Below are 12,972 nucleotides of genomic sequence, written 5' to 3'. Positions count from 1 at the left end.
ACGTTTCTTGAGCCTTTGTATAATTAGGGGCACAGATACACGCAGTGAGTCACAGGATCGAGCTGATCAATGTCCTGCTCCTGGAAGTGTCCCGCACCGTGTGCGACTGTGTGTGGATCGCGAGTGTGTGCGTCCGTGCTCGATGTGTTAGAAAGTGTAGATCGAGATCGTTCGTTCGTTCGTTTTTTGTTTTTTGTTTTGTAAATAGTGACCTCGTGCGTGAGTGTATGAGTGGGGCACCGGGGCCTGGGGGAAAGTCAGGGTCTTGAGAGAGCTTCTTGGGGGGGGTTCGTGATTGATCCGCGTGCATAACGAGCATAGGAGAGCATAGAAGAAAGGACTCACAGGTAGGGACCCTACACGGTGTGGCGAAGCGAAAGGATCAACCGGGCAACAGCAGGCTGGGCTCAGTGAGAGAGAGGCGGGGCGAGGCGAGAGCGAGAGCATAAGATGTTGTAGCGTAGCGCGGAGTGAACCAAAAACACGACTACTTTGATTAAAGTGCACATCCCTTCCACAGGAAGCTACTTAAAAACCAGCAGCCCCCTAGTACCGTCTATTGGTTTCTTTTGTTTCGTTCGCGGGGTTCGCCTCGCTCGCTCTCTATTGTTTTCCATTGTTTCCGTCAGATCTGTGCTGTGGTTCCGGTCACTGCTCCATTTTGTGTGTTTCGAACCTCGAAAACCTCGTCCTCGGGTAGAGCCCGGTGAAAAATGGACCAACAATAGAGTGGATTCGCATTGTGTATGCCTCAGCAGTGTGCGTGCTTGTGTGTGTGTCTATGTGCAATTAGAACTGTGCTCGGCAGGCCTGTCAAACGAACTGTTAAAGTGAACGTCAAATCGTTGGCCAGGACTTTTAGGGCGCCATTTTGTTCCGGTGTGTGCATAACGCGGTGTGTAATGACCGATTGGCTTTTCCTCCAGCGGGGGGGGGCGCACACCACGGAATCTTGAATCGGTGCCCCGTTGTGTGTTGAGCGCACGTAAGTAGCGAGTACCAAATGCCGTCGGTGTCCGGTGGCCGCCATTTTGCCGTCGGCAAAATGGGGCCGACGGCAACCACCGACCGGAGGAGCACCGTCTATTTGTTTTACGACTTTCGTTTTCGGCCCCGGCATTCGGTGTGTTGTTTTTTTCTCGAGCAATTAACAAACAACCATTTCACGGTACAGTGTCCTTTTTTTTGCTGCTGACACAACCTTGGTCCTGACACCTCCTGCTCCGTTGGCCTCCGGGTAGGGAGGGCGGTGCGTTTCTTCGGGAAATTCTTGATCTTAATTTGCTCTGGGACTTTCCGCCGGTGGTCATCGAACCCGGCCGGGATCAGTCTCCGCTCCGTCGTGTAATTTGGCCGGAAGGAATTTCCGGCAATCATCCCGGCAAGCTACCCGCGGCCACCGGCCCCGGGGCTTTTCCCGCCGGGGCCGGGCTTTGTCTGGATTTTCCCCCCGGGGCGGGCAGGATCCTGCGTGCCGAAGGTGCGATCGCTCGCTTTGATCCTTTGTCCGGCTGTATTTGTTTTCCGCCGGCTCGGGAGGCCTGGATTTGAGAAATCGGATCGTCCCGGTCCTATTTTGTTTGGCCTAGTTGGCGACTTAGTCCTGTTGATGTTTGTTCGACAAACTTAGAAGTCGGTGGCAATTGGATATTAATGGGACATTATTATTGTTGCCAATTATTATGGATAAACTAAGAACTCCATTGGAAAAGTTTGTTCAACAAATTGTCGAGTTGGTTGATAATCAAAGTCTGGCATTTTGGTTGCAAAAATCTCAACATTAGCTCGTGAAGAAAGCTTGATCCTTTCTTCGAGTCGAAAACGAATGGCAAGTTCTCACAGGACACATTTTGCGTGCCTTCGACTTGAAGCGAACTCCAGCAAGCTAATAATGCGTCGCTGCCCTCTTAATAGAATGTCCAAATATGAAGAAGACCCGCAAACAAACGGTGGTTAATCTCGAAGGCAAACAGGAACGGATTGAGGCATAGAAACACACAGAGGCACGCTGCAGAGGCTAAATCATAATGCGCTCTGGCTACCCGTGCGTTGAACCCCCGTTGGTTTACTTAATGGCCAGTACGAGTACTTTGTTGCGGCTCACTTTCGGAAGCCAGTTCGGGAATTGGCTGCCATTTATGCTCGGTGAACCCTTCCGGAAGCAATCCAGTAAGCGCGTGTGTGATGGGTCTGTGTCTTTGGGGTTCATTCAGACGCCCGACGCTAGTGCAATGTAGAGGTGGCGGCCATACGCGCCATAGAACAAACGAATAATACGAAAACATACACTCAGACCCGCCCTAGTGTGTCCCAAAAACCCGTAAACCCCCCGGGGGCAAGAAACCACAACCAACATGGTAACAGCTAATACGAAACACAAAGAAACAAGAAGAAGTGTGGTAACAAAAGTAACTTCTTGCAGTATGCACTCACCAGTAGTAGAAAGAAAGAATAAAAACAACACAGAAAGGGCGCAAAAGCAAGTTAGGCAAATGAAACTAAAAAAACAAACGAAACAACAGAAAACAAAAACAAATACTTTAAAAGTCACACGTCACGCGTGAACCATTCCACACTGAATGAGCGATACGTAAGGATATTAAACTACTAAGGACAGTACTCGTGGACGAACGAGCCGAATGAACATGTAGCAAGGAAGAACCGAACAACGAGTGTGTGTTAGAGAGAGAGAGAGAGCGAAAGTATGACTGTGTAATTAGAAGCATTCCCTTCGCGGCCCCAGGTCGCTGGGTGCCGAACCGAAGTGTATAGAACGATGTGTAAAATACTAAGATCGAATGGCAAAAATTGAACGAAAACAAAACGGAAACAAAAACACAACAACAAATGCATACAAAACAATGGCAAACAAGGGTAAACAGTACACATGCTACATGCTAAACAAACAAAATACATGAATATACCGTTAAGCGTTAAGTGTAGAGTGAGCGAGTGAGAAGTGGCAAAAGGGACACTCGGGAGGGTACGATTATAAGGCAAGTAAAAAGATTTGTGCACAAAGAGGAGCAACGGCAGCAACTAAAACGAAGCTAGGCAAACTCAATACGCTCAAGCGCTCGACAGTCACAACAACAAACCAAGATGGGTGGTGAAGACTTCGGAAGGACATTAGAAACAAATGGGAGGAAAGAAGAGAAACAGCAAAGAAAAACACACAAAACAAAAGAAGAAATTAACATTAGCACATCCTCGACACCTGTAAATACATGTAGAAAATTAGCGAACCGGAGAGGGGCTGAGAAGGAGCAAAACATAACGTAAACCACTCTCTCTAGCACCTCTGGCCAGAGTTTAGCTTAGGTTCGGGTCCGTTTCCGTTTCAGCCGCGCGCTTCCGTTTCTATGCGTTGTGTTTTTTGTTGCATTGTTTGTTTTGCGTTTTGCGCCACTGTTTGGGAGGGGGCCCGCCCGGCCTGCGTCTTCTGCGGGGTCGATTCCGAGGCACCTTTACGAAAGGATCAGTTAAAATCAAAATTAAGCTAGGTTGTGTATGTGTCTGTTTTGCACCGGCTGGAAACAATAGAACTTGGTGGCCTAGGGACGAACACTTGTAAAACTCGTTTCGATACCGTGACCACAGGCACACGCACACACACACCAAGCAGAATACAGGCGAGGGCGAGGACGGTGATGATCTCTACGACGCATGATTTCCAGTAAGCAGTTACTTTCGCCGCCTCGGTTTAGTGTTCCGTTTAGCGGGCCGCTCCCGGTTTTGGCTATAACAGGGAATTGTAGTTTCGATAGTGTGTGTTGAGGCACGCTGGCGATTGTGAAACAATGGCGCCCACTTGCAGGACGAAAGCCGAATTAACCGCGGCCCGGTGTTGTAGTGAAATATGAGTGCTCGGAGATAGACGAAACAAATAGATAACAACAAACAAACCCAACTCAACACATACACACCACAAGAACAGCGAGAGAGAACACAAAACAGAGCAGTAATGCAGACGAGAGCGAGAGAGAGAGAGAGAGCGAACAAAGTGGAAAAGAATGAAAACGCGAACCCAAAAAAACGATAAGGAAATACAAGTACTAAGCTAAGTAAGTAATTATTAGAGTTATTATTATTCTATTGTAATTATTATATACGAAAATGAAAAATGGCAAGAAATAAGAAAACAGAAAAACCAATTTTATTAAAATATTTATGATGAAAAACTGAACAACAAACTGAAAAAAAACCACAAACAAACAAACGATTCTGTTCCCATTCTGTTTTGCTGCCCGTGCTGTGCCTGCTGCGATCCCCCCCATCCGTACGGTTTGGTCCTTTGGCGGTTGCCCGGTGAGAAGTGATTGAGAAAGCCGCCGTCCGCCGCCGTCGTCCTTCTCGTCGTTGTTGTCGGTCCGGTTCCGTTCCGGGCAGGATTTGTTTCAGGAGCGCGCTGGCAGTGTTTTTCTTTCCACCTTCCGATGGCCGGCGTTTTTCAGCGTTTCCGTGTTTCAGCCACTTTCAGAGGATCCTTCAAAACACGCATACAACCAAACTATGTGTGGAGTTTGTCGATGGGGCTTTTCCGGTGCACCAACACAGATACGCTGGGGAGAATTTCGCGCGCGGTCACGCATACCACGGCACACGGTCGGGACGGCCAGCCACAGGACGAATGGCCGAAAACAATGCTCGCAGCGTTTCGGCGCGGGCGAGAATTGAATATTTACGTCCGTTGTTTGCGTGGTCGCCATGGTGACGTGGCGCGGGGCTGGAGTGAAAATGGGGGCCTCCGCGTAACGTAAACATGCGCTCCTTCGTCTTTGTAGTGGTGCTGCGGTTCGGTTTCGCTGTTTTGCATGTTTCTGGGGGGTTGTCAGGTGCGACAGAGAGAGCGAGAGCGAGAGAGAGAGAGAGAGCTGAGCGCTGAAGCCGCCATTTTCCCAATCATTCGCAGTTCAAGGATTCCAGCGTCAGCCTACTGTGTGATAAAGAGAAGTCCGATGAAAGAAAGTAGCCGAATTTCCGGTGGAAGCCAGGCAGCTACGAATATCCTTGTTCCGGCCAACATTAGCGAGGTTGAGCGAAGAGGCATCAAAAAACGAACCTCGTCATCACACATCGCAGCAGAGCCTCAACAGTCCGGGGGGTGACGCATGTTTTGCATCCGAGACAAATCGAGAAGCTAATGCAGCGGGGGGGACGGGGACGGATCAAACGCCAACGGGGAGAGGGTAGAACGGGGTGCCCATCCGTTGTGGCGTTTTCCGTTTTGTCTTGACGCGCGCGCGACATCTTTTGTGTCGCGATGTCTTCGATGGACGAACCCCGGCAGCGTACAATGTTCCCCCCCCCCCTCTCTGCCCCACCCGGAAAGAGTGGCCATGGCAAGTTCATCATTCGAACGAAGGATAACAGGACGGAGCAACAGGGGGAAAAAAAGAATACGAAACAATAAAAGCAAACGCGACGTGACAGCGACGAGTGGCGGAGATTCCTGTGTTTCGCATTTCAATTTTCGCCAACCAAAGCTCCCTCTCGCTCTCTTTGGTCTGTTTTCCTTTTCTTTCCTCCTTTCGAGTCGGGTTAGGAAGCGGTGCTACGGTCCCCGTAATGCTCCAACGCCGGAGCTACTGCCGTCCCAGCATATCCCGGCCGTGGATCAGCGGCAACCGATTTTATGGCCAACCAGGCGACCCAGAGCGAGTGAGAGGGATGAAATCCATCACGGAGCGAGCAGGATGGAGCCGCCAGTCAGATGGAGATGACCGTCGCGATTAAACACGCCCGAGAGTCCCGAGAGCCCGGTCGTCATCGGTAGCTCTCGAAGGTGTCCTTCGGCAGGGATCTCGATGGCTGGAAGTTGCGGACTCGGCAGCTGACCTCAGGAAAGTGCCGGCTGCGAATTGCCAGAAAGTCCGGTAAGTTTTTGGCTCATCTATTCGACAGGTTTAATGCTCAATTCAGGTAGCAGAGACAGCAGACAAAGTATGCCAAATTGGTCCAGTAATTGATCGGAACGTCATGGTAACAGTAAATCTCTCACTGAACGGTCCAACAGCACAAGCGACTTCGGTCCCTTACTTCTTCTTTAATGATTTGGAGAGACAATTCTTAAACATCCTCGTGATGATTCCTTCACGACATTTTCGTGATCATTTCGCTATAAACTCGATTCAGATCGTTTCGTAGCCATCGCATTTGCCTGACAAAGCTCCATGCGAGTTCTGGCTTTCGGTTCCGAAAGAGACTGATCCGAGACTGAACCGAAGAATGTGTTGGAGGGATTCCTATAAAATTCTTTTTGTAACGTTCCAAAAATTAGAACAAATATAAACACAGATGTATTGCATTGCACAGATGTATTCATTTAATTTGTAGACCTCAAGTCTCGTAGGAGATAATTTTTGGTCTGTAGTTTTGCCACTTCTGAGTTGCTGCATTGGACATTGAACCTATTGGCACCTATTACTCAACGTCCGTCCGTTGGCGGTCTGCTCAAAAAGGTCTTCCTACACGAAACAGTCGGAAGAATGTTGACCAATTCCTGGTCCACCTGTGCATTTTCGCCCGGATCGGATCTTTCGCGGGGAGCGCATCGATTTTTCAGCATTAAGCCAAAATCCGTCGGGCATTAGTGGTTCGGATTACGATTACGGCTAAGCGGCCGGTTTTGGCGAGTCGCTTATCCCGATGTCCTTGCCTCGCTTGCTTCCTTACGATTTCGTCGTCGCCGTCGTCGCCGTCGTCGTTCAAATTATGTTCATCGCCTTCGCGTCTTCGCGTCTTCGCGGCGAACGTCTTAATCGAGGCTTTAAGATCTCCGGTCCCTCGGTCTCCCCCCTGCGCCGGTGGTTATGAGCTCTCTTCCGGTAGCGTTTCGTAGCGTGCGTTGGCGTCCCAAGAGCGCAACGAACAAAAAGTGCGGAAAAACATTAACGCCGGAGCGCAAAAGAAATTCGCACGCAAGGCCCCGGTGTGGGCGTTAAAGACGCCCCACCGTCGACTTTTGCACTGCACTGTCTCTGTCTGTGTGCGCGCGCTCGTCTTCCCGGCCGGGGACTGGAAATTAAAACACACAAATCTGCACAAATCCGAAGCATCATCATCGCGACGGGCGAGGCACGCAAAGCAATGGCGCTCTGGTCGGTTGAAGTTCGCGCCAGGACCGCGCGCTTTAATCCAGTTTTCGTCGTCCGACGAGGGCGGTGAAGATCCGCGCCGTCCTCATCGCCGCGCCCGCCTCCCGGTGGGGGGATTAGGGCCGAAAGTGTCGAGTGTCGGGGCTCTGGTGTTGCTTCTTTTCGAGGGGAGCTCGTTTTTTTTCTTCTCTCGGCCTGATTGCTACTGATTGCGTTTGATGTTGAGTTGAGTTTCGCGAAATGCGTTCGCTGCGCGGCCGAAAAGTGTCCCGTGTGGGCGATTTATGCGTGTTACGGAGTTTGGGAAGTTACCGAGGAATTCCTCGCGAGGTTGAGCAGAAGGAACCCGAACCCGTAGCAGCGCCAATTAATTGGAGTTTGGAGACAAAAAATCAAGGCCTCACTGAGATATTGCCGAACGGAGGTCCGTTTGACAATTCGCGTCCAGACGGGAAGGACACATGGCCCCAAATGAGCATCCGGAATCGTGAGCGATAAAATCGTGGACGGGGCGGCACAGGTTGCATCACGACGTGTCTTGCGGAGAGCGCAACATTCGTCAGCAGCAGCCGTGTACAACTTCCGCTTCGCGCGGCCACGAATCGTGCGGCTCGAAAATTACTGTCGCTCGGATCACGATTTTTTTGCTGCGAAAAAGGGCCCCAAGAGAGAGAGAGAGCGAGACAGCGTCGGTGATTACAGTCGGGCACACGAATGAGTGACACCGAAATTAAAGCCAAAAGCGCTACCCACAGAGCATATTATGTCTTAATCAATTCGCCGGAATCGGTCACGGGATTCGGGTGTGAATCCTGCTGGCCGGGCGCTGCAGATAGACATCGGCCGTGCGGTGCATGCGATGTCCTTCACCGGCCTGGGTCATCCGGCGTCAAGACGCATCGCAGCAGCGCAGTATCTCGGTGTTTCTTTTTTCGCCCCGTGTTTGGAGAACACCACTTTTGGGGTCCAGCGATGTCCCGGTGGTTCACGAGACTGCTTAGCGCTAAAAGCGCGTTCCTTTTTGGCGGTGGTGCTCCGGCCTTTCGGGCGACTTTCGCCTGCGGGACCCACATCGCGTAATGGCGGTGGCGACGGTGTCCGAGCCGCCGAAATCGCGACGTGTCACGAAGGTCCGGCGCGCGAGCGATTATTTGGCCAGGACCAGCCCCGGCAGGAACGTTCCCCCGGGAAGTTAATGATGCTATAAATTAAAGCGCCCAAAACGCGGCGGTGTTCGCCACGGCGGGTTTTGCGGGGACGAACGATAGCTTAGACGGCGCTTTGCGGTGCCTCTTAATTTAATTATGCTTTAAAGAAGCTTTCAGAACTCGGGCCCTAAATGTCGCTGCCAGTTTGCTACTGTGGCCAACAAATGTGGGGAATTTGCTGGTAACTCGAAAATTCTTTCTCTATTTTTCTAAATCTACGTTATCGCCTTTGAAGTGATTCGAACTCAATTCAATACACCTATCAGTTCTAACGCACTAACTCTCTAACAGGAGACTTTTGGACTGATGGTTCTAGCTGGCAATTTGGTCCTCCTAGTTATGCTTTCTTGGCAACATTACCTTGATTTAACATCATGTCGACAAAACTAACAAAAACATTGGCTTGCAACTTATCCTTGACGAGTGTTTAGACCATGTCCACTTTTGTGCCTAAAAATAACGTTTTGCGGGGATCATTGCTTTTCTGCTACAAGGCTGAATCGTACCAAATGCTTCTCAAACTTTGTTTTAAGAAGATAGCAGTGCATTAAACGGTTTGAAAAATTAAAAAAATGCGATTTTGACTTAACAAGCAACAGCATCAGCATCGGAGGACTTCAAAAAAGGACCTTTTGATGGGACTAGAAAGGTGCTTCTTTCGACGTTGCTTCCACGATTTAGCAGAGAGATGGGAGAAATGTATACTTTGCATGTGATTTCTTTGAAAAAGTCCCATTTTATAGGGTTAGGCCCGATATGTCTAAATTTGTCCCAATTTTCGAAATGGTCCGTAAAGTTTTTCATATGAATAACCTTCCACAAATTCTTCGTTTCGGCTCCTATCTCAACTATTGACCTTAAAAGGTGTCAATTGCCCTTAAAACTATATCGACTTGGGTGCAAAACTTTAAGTTAAAGCTTCACATGGCTCTAATTCTAATAATCACAATGAGTAATAAACTGGAGGTGCTCTTTGTTGACAGTGTGGCTGTTTCTCGTTTGTCTTTAGTCACAGTAGTACCTACCTGGGTCAATTAAAACGTAAACAGTAATATTTCATCCAAAACACTCGATGCGCTGCTCGATGGCGGGGAATGCATTTCTTGCTCTTGGTTCCTCTAGCAACTTTTAACTTGAGTGCTGGGTTGCTTTTGGGAATCATAATCGTAGAACCTATGGACAGCATAGCGGAAATCGTTAAGATTCGTCCCGAAGATGTTCACGACCGGCCAGCGACGACGTTTGAATTGCACTCCGGCACCGACCTGTCCGAACTGAAAGAAAATCTAACACAGACGCACACCGAGCAACAAGGCCCCGGTGAGCCGTGCCGGGACAAACCCACCACCACCGAAAAAAAAAATGAAAAGGAAATGGTTGCCGGGTTGCCGTAAAATAAGCCCAGCTTGATATCGTCCCGTTAATGAGCAATAAACTGGCGGTATTAATTGCGGCATCGCCGGGCGCGGCACCCGATCCGGTACCGGCTGTGGTTGCGGCGACGGCGGGCCCCGGCGGAATGACCTCACCCGCCAGGTGGCCACGCACCCTTCCCGGTGGTGGTGGTGGTGGTAACAAATATTTTGTCACAATAATTTTACGACTCTCAAACCGAACCGAGGGCCGGCATCCAGGACTTCGATCCAGGGCTTCCCAAGTGCCCTTCAACAAGTGTGTTGCGAACTTTAATGTTGGGATCGAATCGGACCCTCACCGATAAAAAATGAGGATCTTTACGATGTGGCGAAACCGAAATCGGTCTTCGAACGACGTTTGACGTTTATTGTTCCGTCGCCGGCATTTTCGAGTGTTCAATCCAAGTGTCTGAGGCCACCGTGAGGCTGTTATGGCGGTGGTTGTTAACACATTGCTGGGTCTGGGGCGGGTGGATTTTATAAATCCTCTCCACTAGTTTCCAAAACATAAATTCGCTTAGTTAGCCCAGGAGCCGGCCGGAACTATGATGAACCGCGGGAATCACCGAAGCCGCACTCAGGGACTCGTCGCAGATAAACCGTCATTGATTTATGAATTTCTAAGGTTCGCTGCCGAACAGCGAACCTTTTGTGTTCCGCGCCCGGTGGTGACGGTGCGATGTTCTACGGGAATGCTACGGCTACCCGGGCCTGGGCCGGCCGTTCCGATTGAGCGCAGCGTCTTGGCCTACCGCGCCCCGGGGAAAGGCCCATCTTCAAACGCGCGGGAACACACAACGAAACGAAACAACGAAATATGGTCATAAATTTTACCGATCGCTTTGGGTGTAACCAGTTGATCAGGTTGTATTTTGGTGGTGGCCCGAGCGTGCTGGTTGTTGTTGGGTGCTTTTTGAACTATCCTCCCTCCACACACGACCCCCCTAGCCCCGCCGGGAACCCGTTAGCCAGTCCACGGTCCGCCGCTCCCCGGGACCGAATGGTTCCGGTTATGGGTTGACATTTTTTTTCGTTATTTTCCCCGTCGGCCCTGCTCGGCATTGAGCGGTGCGCTTTGCTGCTAGTTTTGATAGTTCGATGGTGTTGCCTGCAGGTTCCACCGAAAAAAAAAACCTAAAATATTAATTGGGTAGACCTGCTACCGACCTTGATTGCCGTCGACCCGGGCTCCGCTTGCGAAACGTTGCTCCAGTTGCGGTTCCCGGAACACGCCGATGTTTCCGAGGTTCATTACTTCACCTCAGCCTGAATCAGTCCAGAGACGGTCCACTGGTTTCTAGTGGCTGGCCACAGTTCGCCAACGCCACCGTACGCCTCACGCAGCCATTAGAACCGCGCCGATCGACAGAACGGCAACGCCGCGAGGACTCTACCGAGCGAACGGTCCTAACCCGACGGTGAAGTGGACACGGTGTCAATTAAAATTTCTCTCCTCTCCCGCCGGCGTCCCTCACTCTGTCCCGGGGCACCTGGTGCAAAGGAATCCCCTGCGAAGCTCCGAAAAATAAAAAACCCTTTCTAGCGTCGAGGAGCGCGCGTTTTGAGGAATGTTGAAAACTGATAGCGGCTATCCCGAAAAGTTCGAAACCGATCATCACCCCACCGTCCGCCGGTCGTAGGCCGGTTTCAAGCCGCAGACAGCAGAGGGTCCGGAGCGGGTCAGCTGCGGGTTGGGTTGCGCAAGCCGCCACCGCCGCCGCCGCGCGATCGTCGAACAGGTTTCGTTGCCTGGGTCTACTTTGCTACTATTGCTGCTGTTGTTGGTTCCACGCGTCGGCCTGAGCGGCCTAGACGACCGCAAACGCTGGGTAGGACTTTCTTCGATCGGGTCTATCCTTGGCGGCACCTGCAGACACCTGCCCGCGTCGTCATCGTCGGTATCGAAAACCGTGGAGCATGGAAGTAATAAAATAAAATCAAACTAAAACGCGCACGAAACCCACGGGGACCCGACCGGCCGTGGTCGGCCGTACTGCAGTCGAGCGGTTTTACGATGGAAGCTCCGCGAGCGCGAACGATATAGGCCGATATTGGGGCCCGGGACACTCTAATGGGGTCATAAGATGCTGATAAAGCCTCGCGGAGCGTCTTCACGCGCCGAGTTTGGCCGATGGCCGAAATGGTGGCCGGTTTCTGCCTTTGCTGGCCTAAACCACCAGTGACGCAGGATTAATGGCCATATACCGGGCCGGGTTTCGTAAGGCCGTTTGAAGTTTTTGGCGCAATCGCCACTCGGACCCTTGGTGAGCTCGCCGAGCTAGGATCGCGGGCTGCGCGTCTAATAAATCGATCGACCGGCCGACAGGCCGGCGGAATTAACGAGGCCCACGGTGCCGATTCGAATTCGGATTGGGTGAGAAAATGGTTTAATGCGAAGATTCGATTATGCAAATGGCGCAAAATGGATTCCTCCCCCCGCCATCCGACTGGCTGGCTGGCTGGTGTTTGAAAACATTCGGGCCCACTCGGAGGATTAAGTTCGAAATAATAGGAAAACATCGCCGCAACAACATTGTTGCGCGAAGCTACCAAAACTTAGAAGATGGTTCTAACACTCACGGCACAAAAGGCGGCTGATTGGAGCTCGAAGGCGTGCGAATTGCTCACTGGCGCCGTACCGTTGAGCAATTCGCGATGAATTCGTGGGCCACCAATACTCTGGCGCATGTAACGTGCTAATTGGGTGTTGGGCCACGGCGGGTGATCATAAAGCACAAAGATCACAGAGCACTAAACTTCTACTTTTTGGGGGAACGCGATCTATTTTAGGAGCAGCGGCACAGGACAAGAATTGAAGGAATGGAATTGAGCGGCGTTACGACTCTGTGCCAGCATTCCCTGTACTGTGCGGCCATGATCTGGCGGACGATCGGAGCCTGAAAGAATAGAAGCCGATCCCGGACCGACATAAAACCCAACTTTTATTGGTAATTATACAGTTTATGGCTTTGCGCAAAGCACGGAGCGGTGAGTCACCGGTTTGGGGAAGTAGATCAATTTACGTCCCCCAAAAATCAATCCGCTCGATCCTCTTTCCGGTCGTAAAGGACGGGCCTTAATCAAGTCGTTATCTGGCCAGCGCGGACGCTGGTACTTGTCATCGGGTCGATCACAAGGGGCTTCGTTAAGTGTAAGGTGCCGAGAGGTTTCCAGCCACCCAAAACCCAACCCCGGGAAATAAAGTTGTACGCGCGATCGCGATCGATAACTGTAGGCCCGATCGCCGCCGTG

This window comes from Anopheles bellator, chromosome 1 (assembly GCF_943735745.2).
Source record: "Anopheles bellator chromosome 1, idAnoBellAS_SP24_06.2, whole genome shotgun sequence".
NCBI classification, from domain to species: domain Eukaryota; kingdom Metazoa; phylum Arthropoda; class Insecta; order Diptera; family Culicidae; genus Anopheles; species Anopheles bellator.
Note: the sequence above shows the minus strand (reverse complement) of the source record.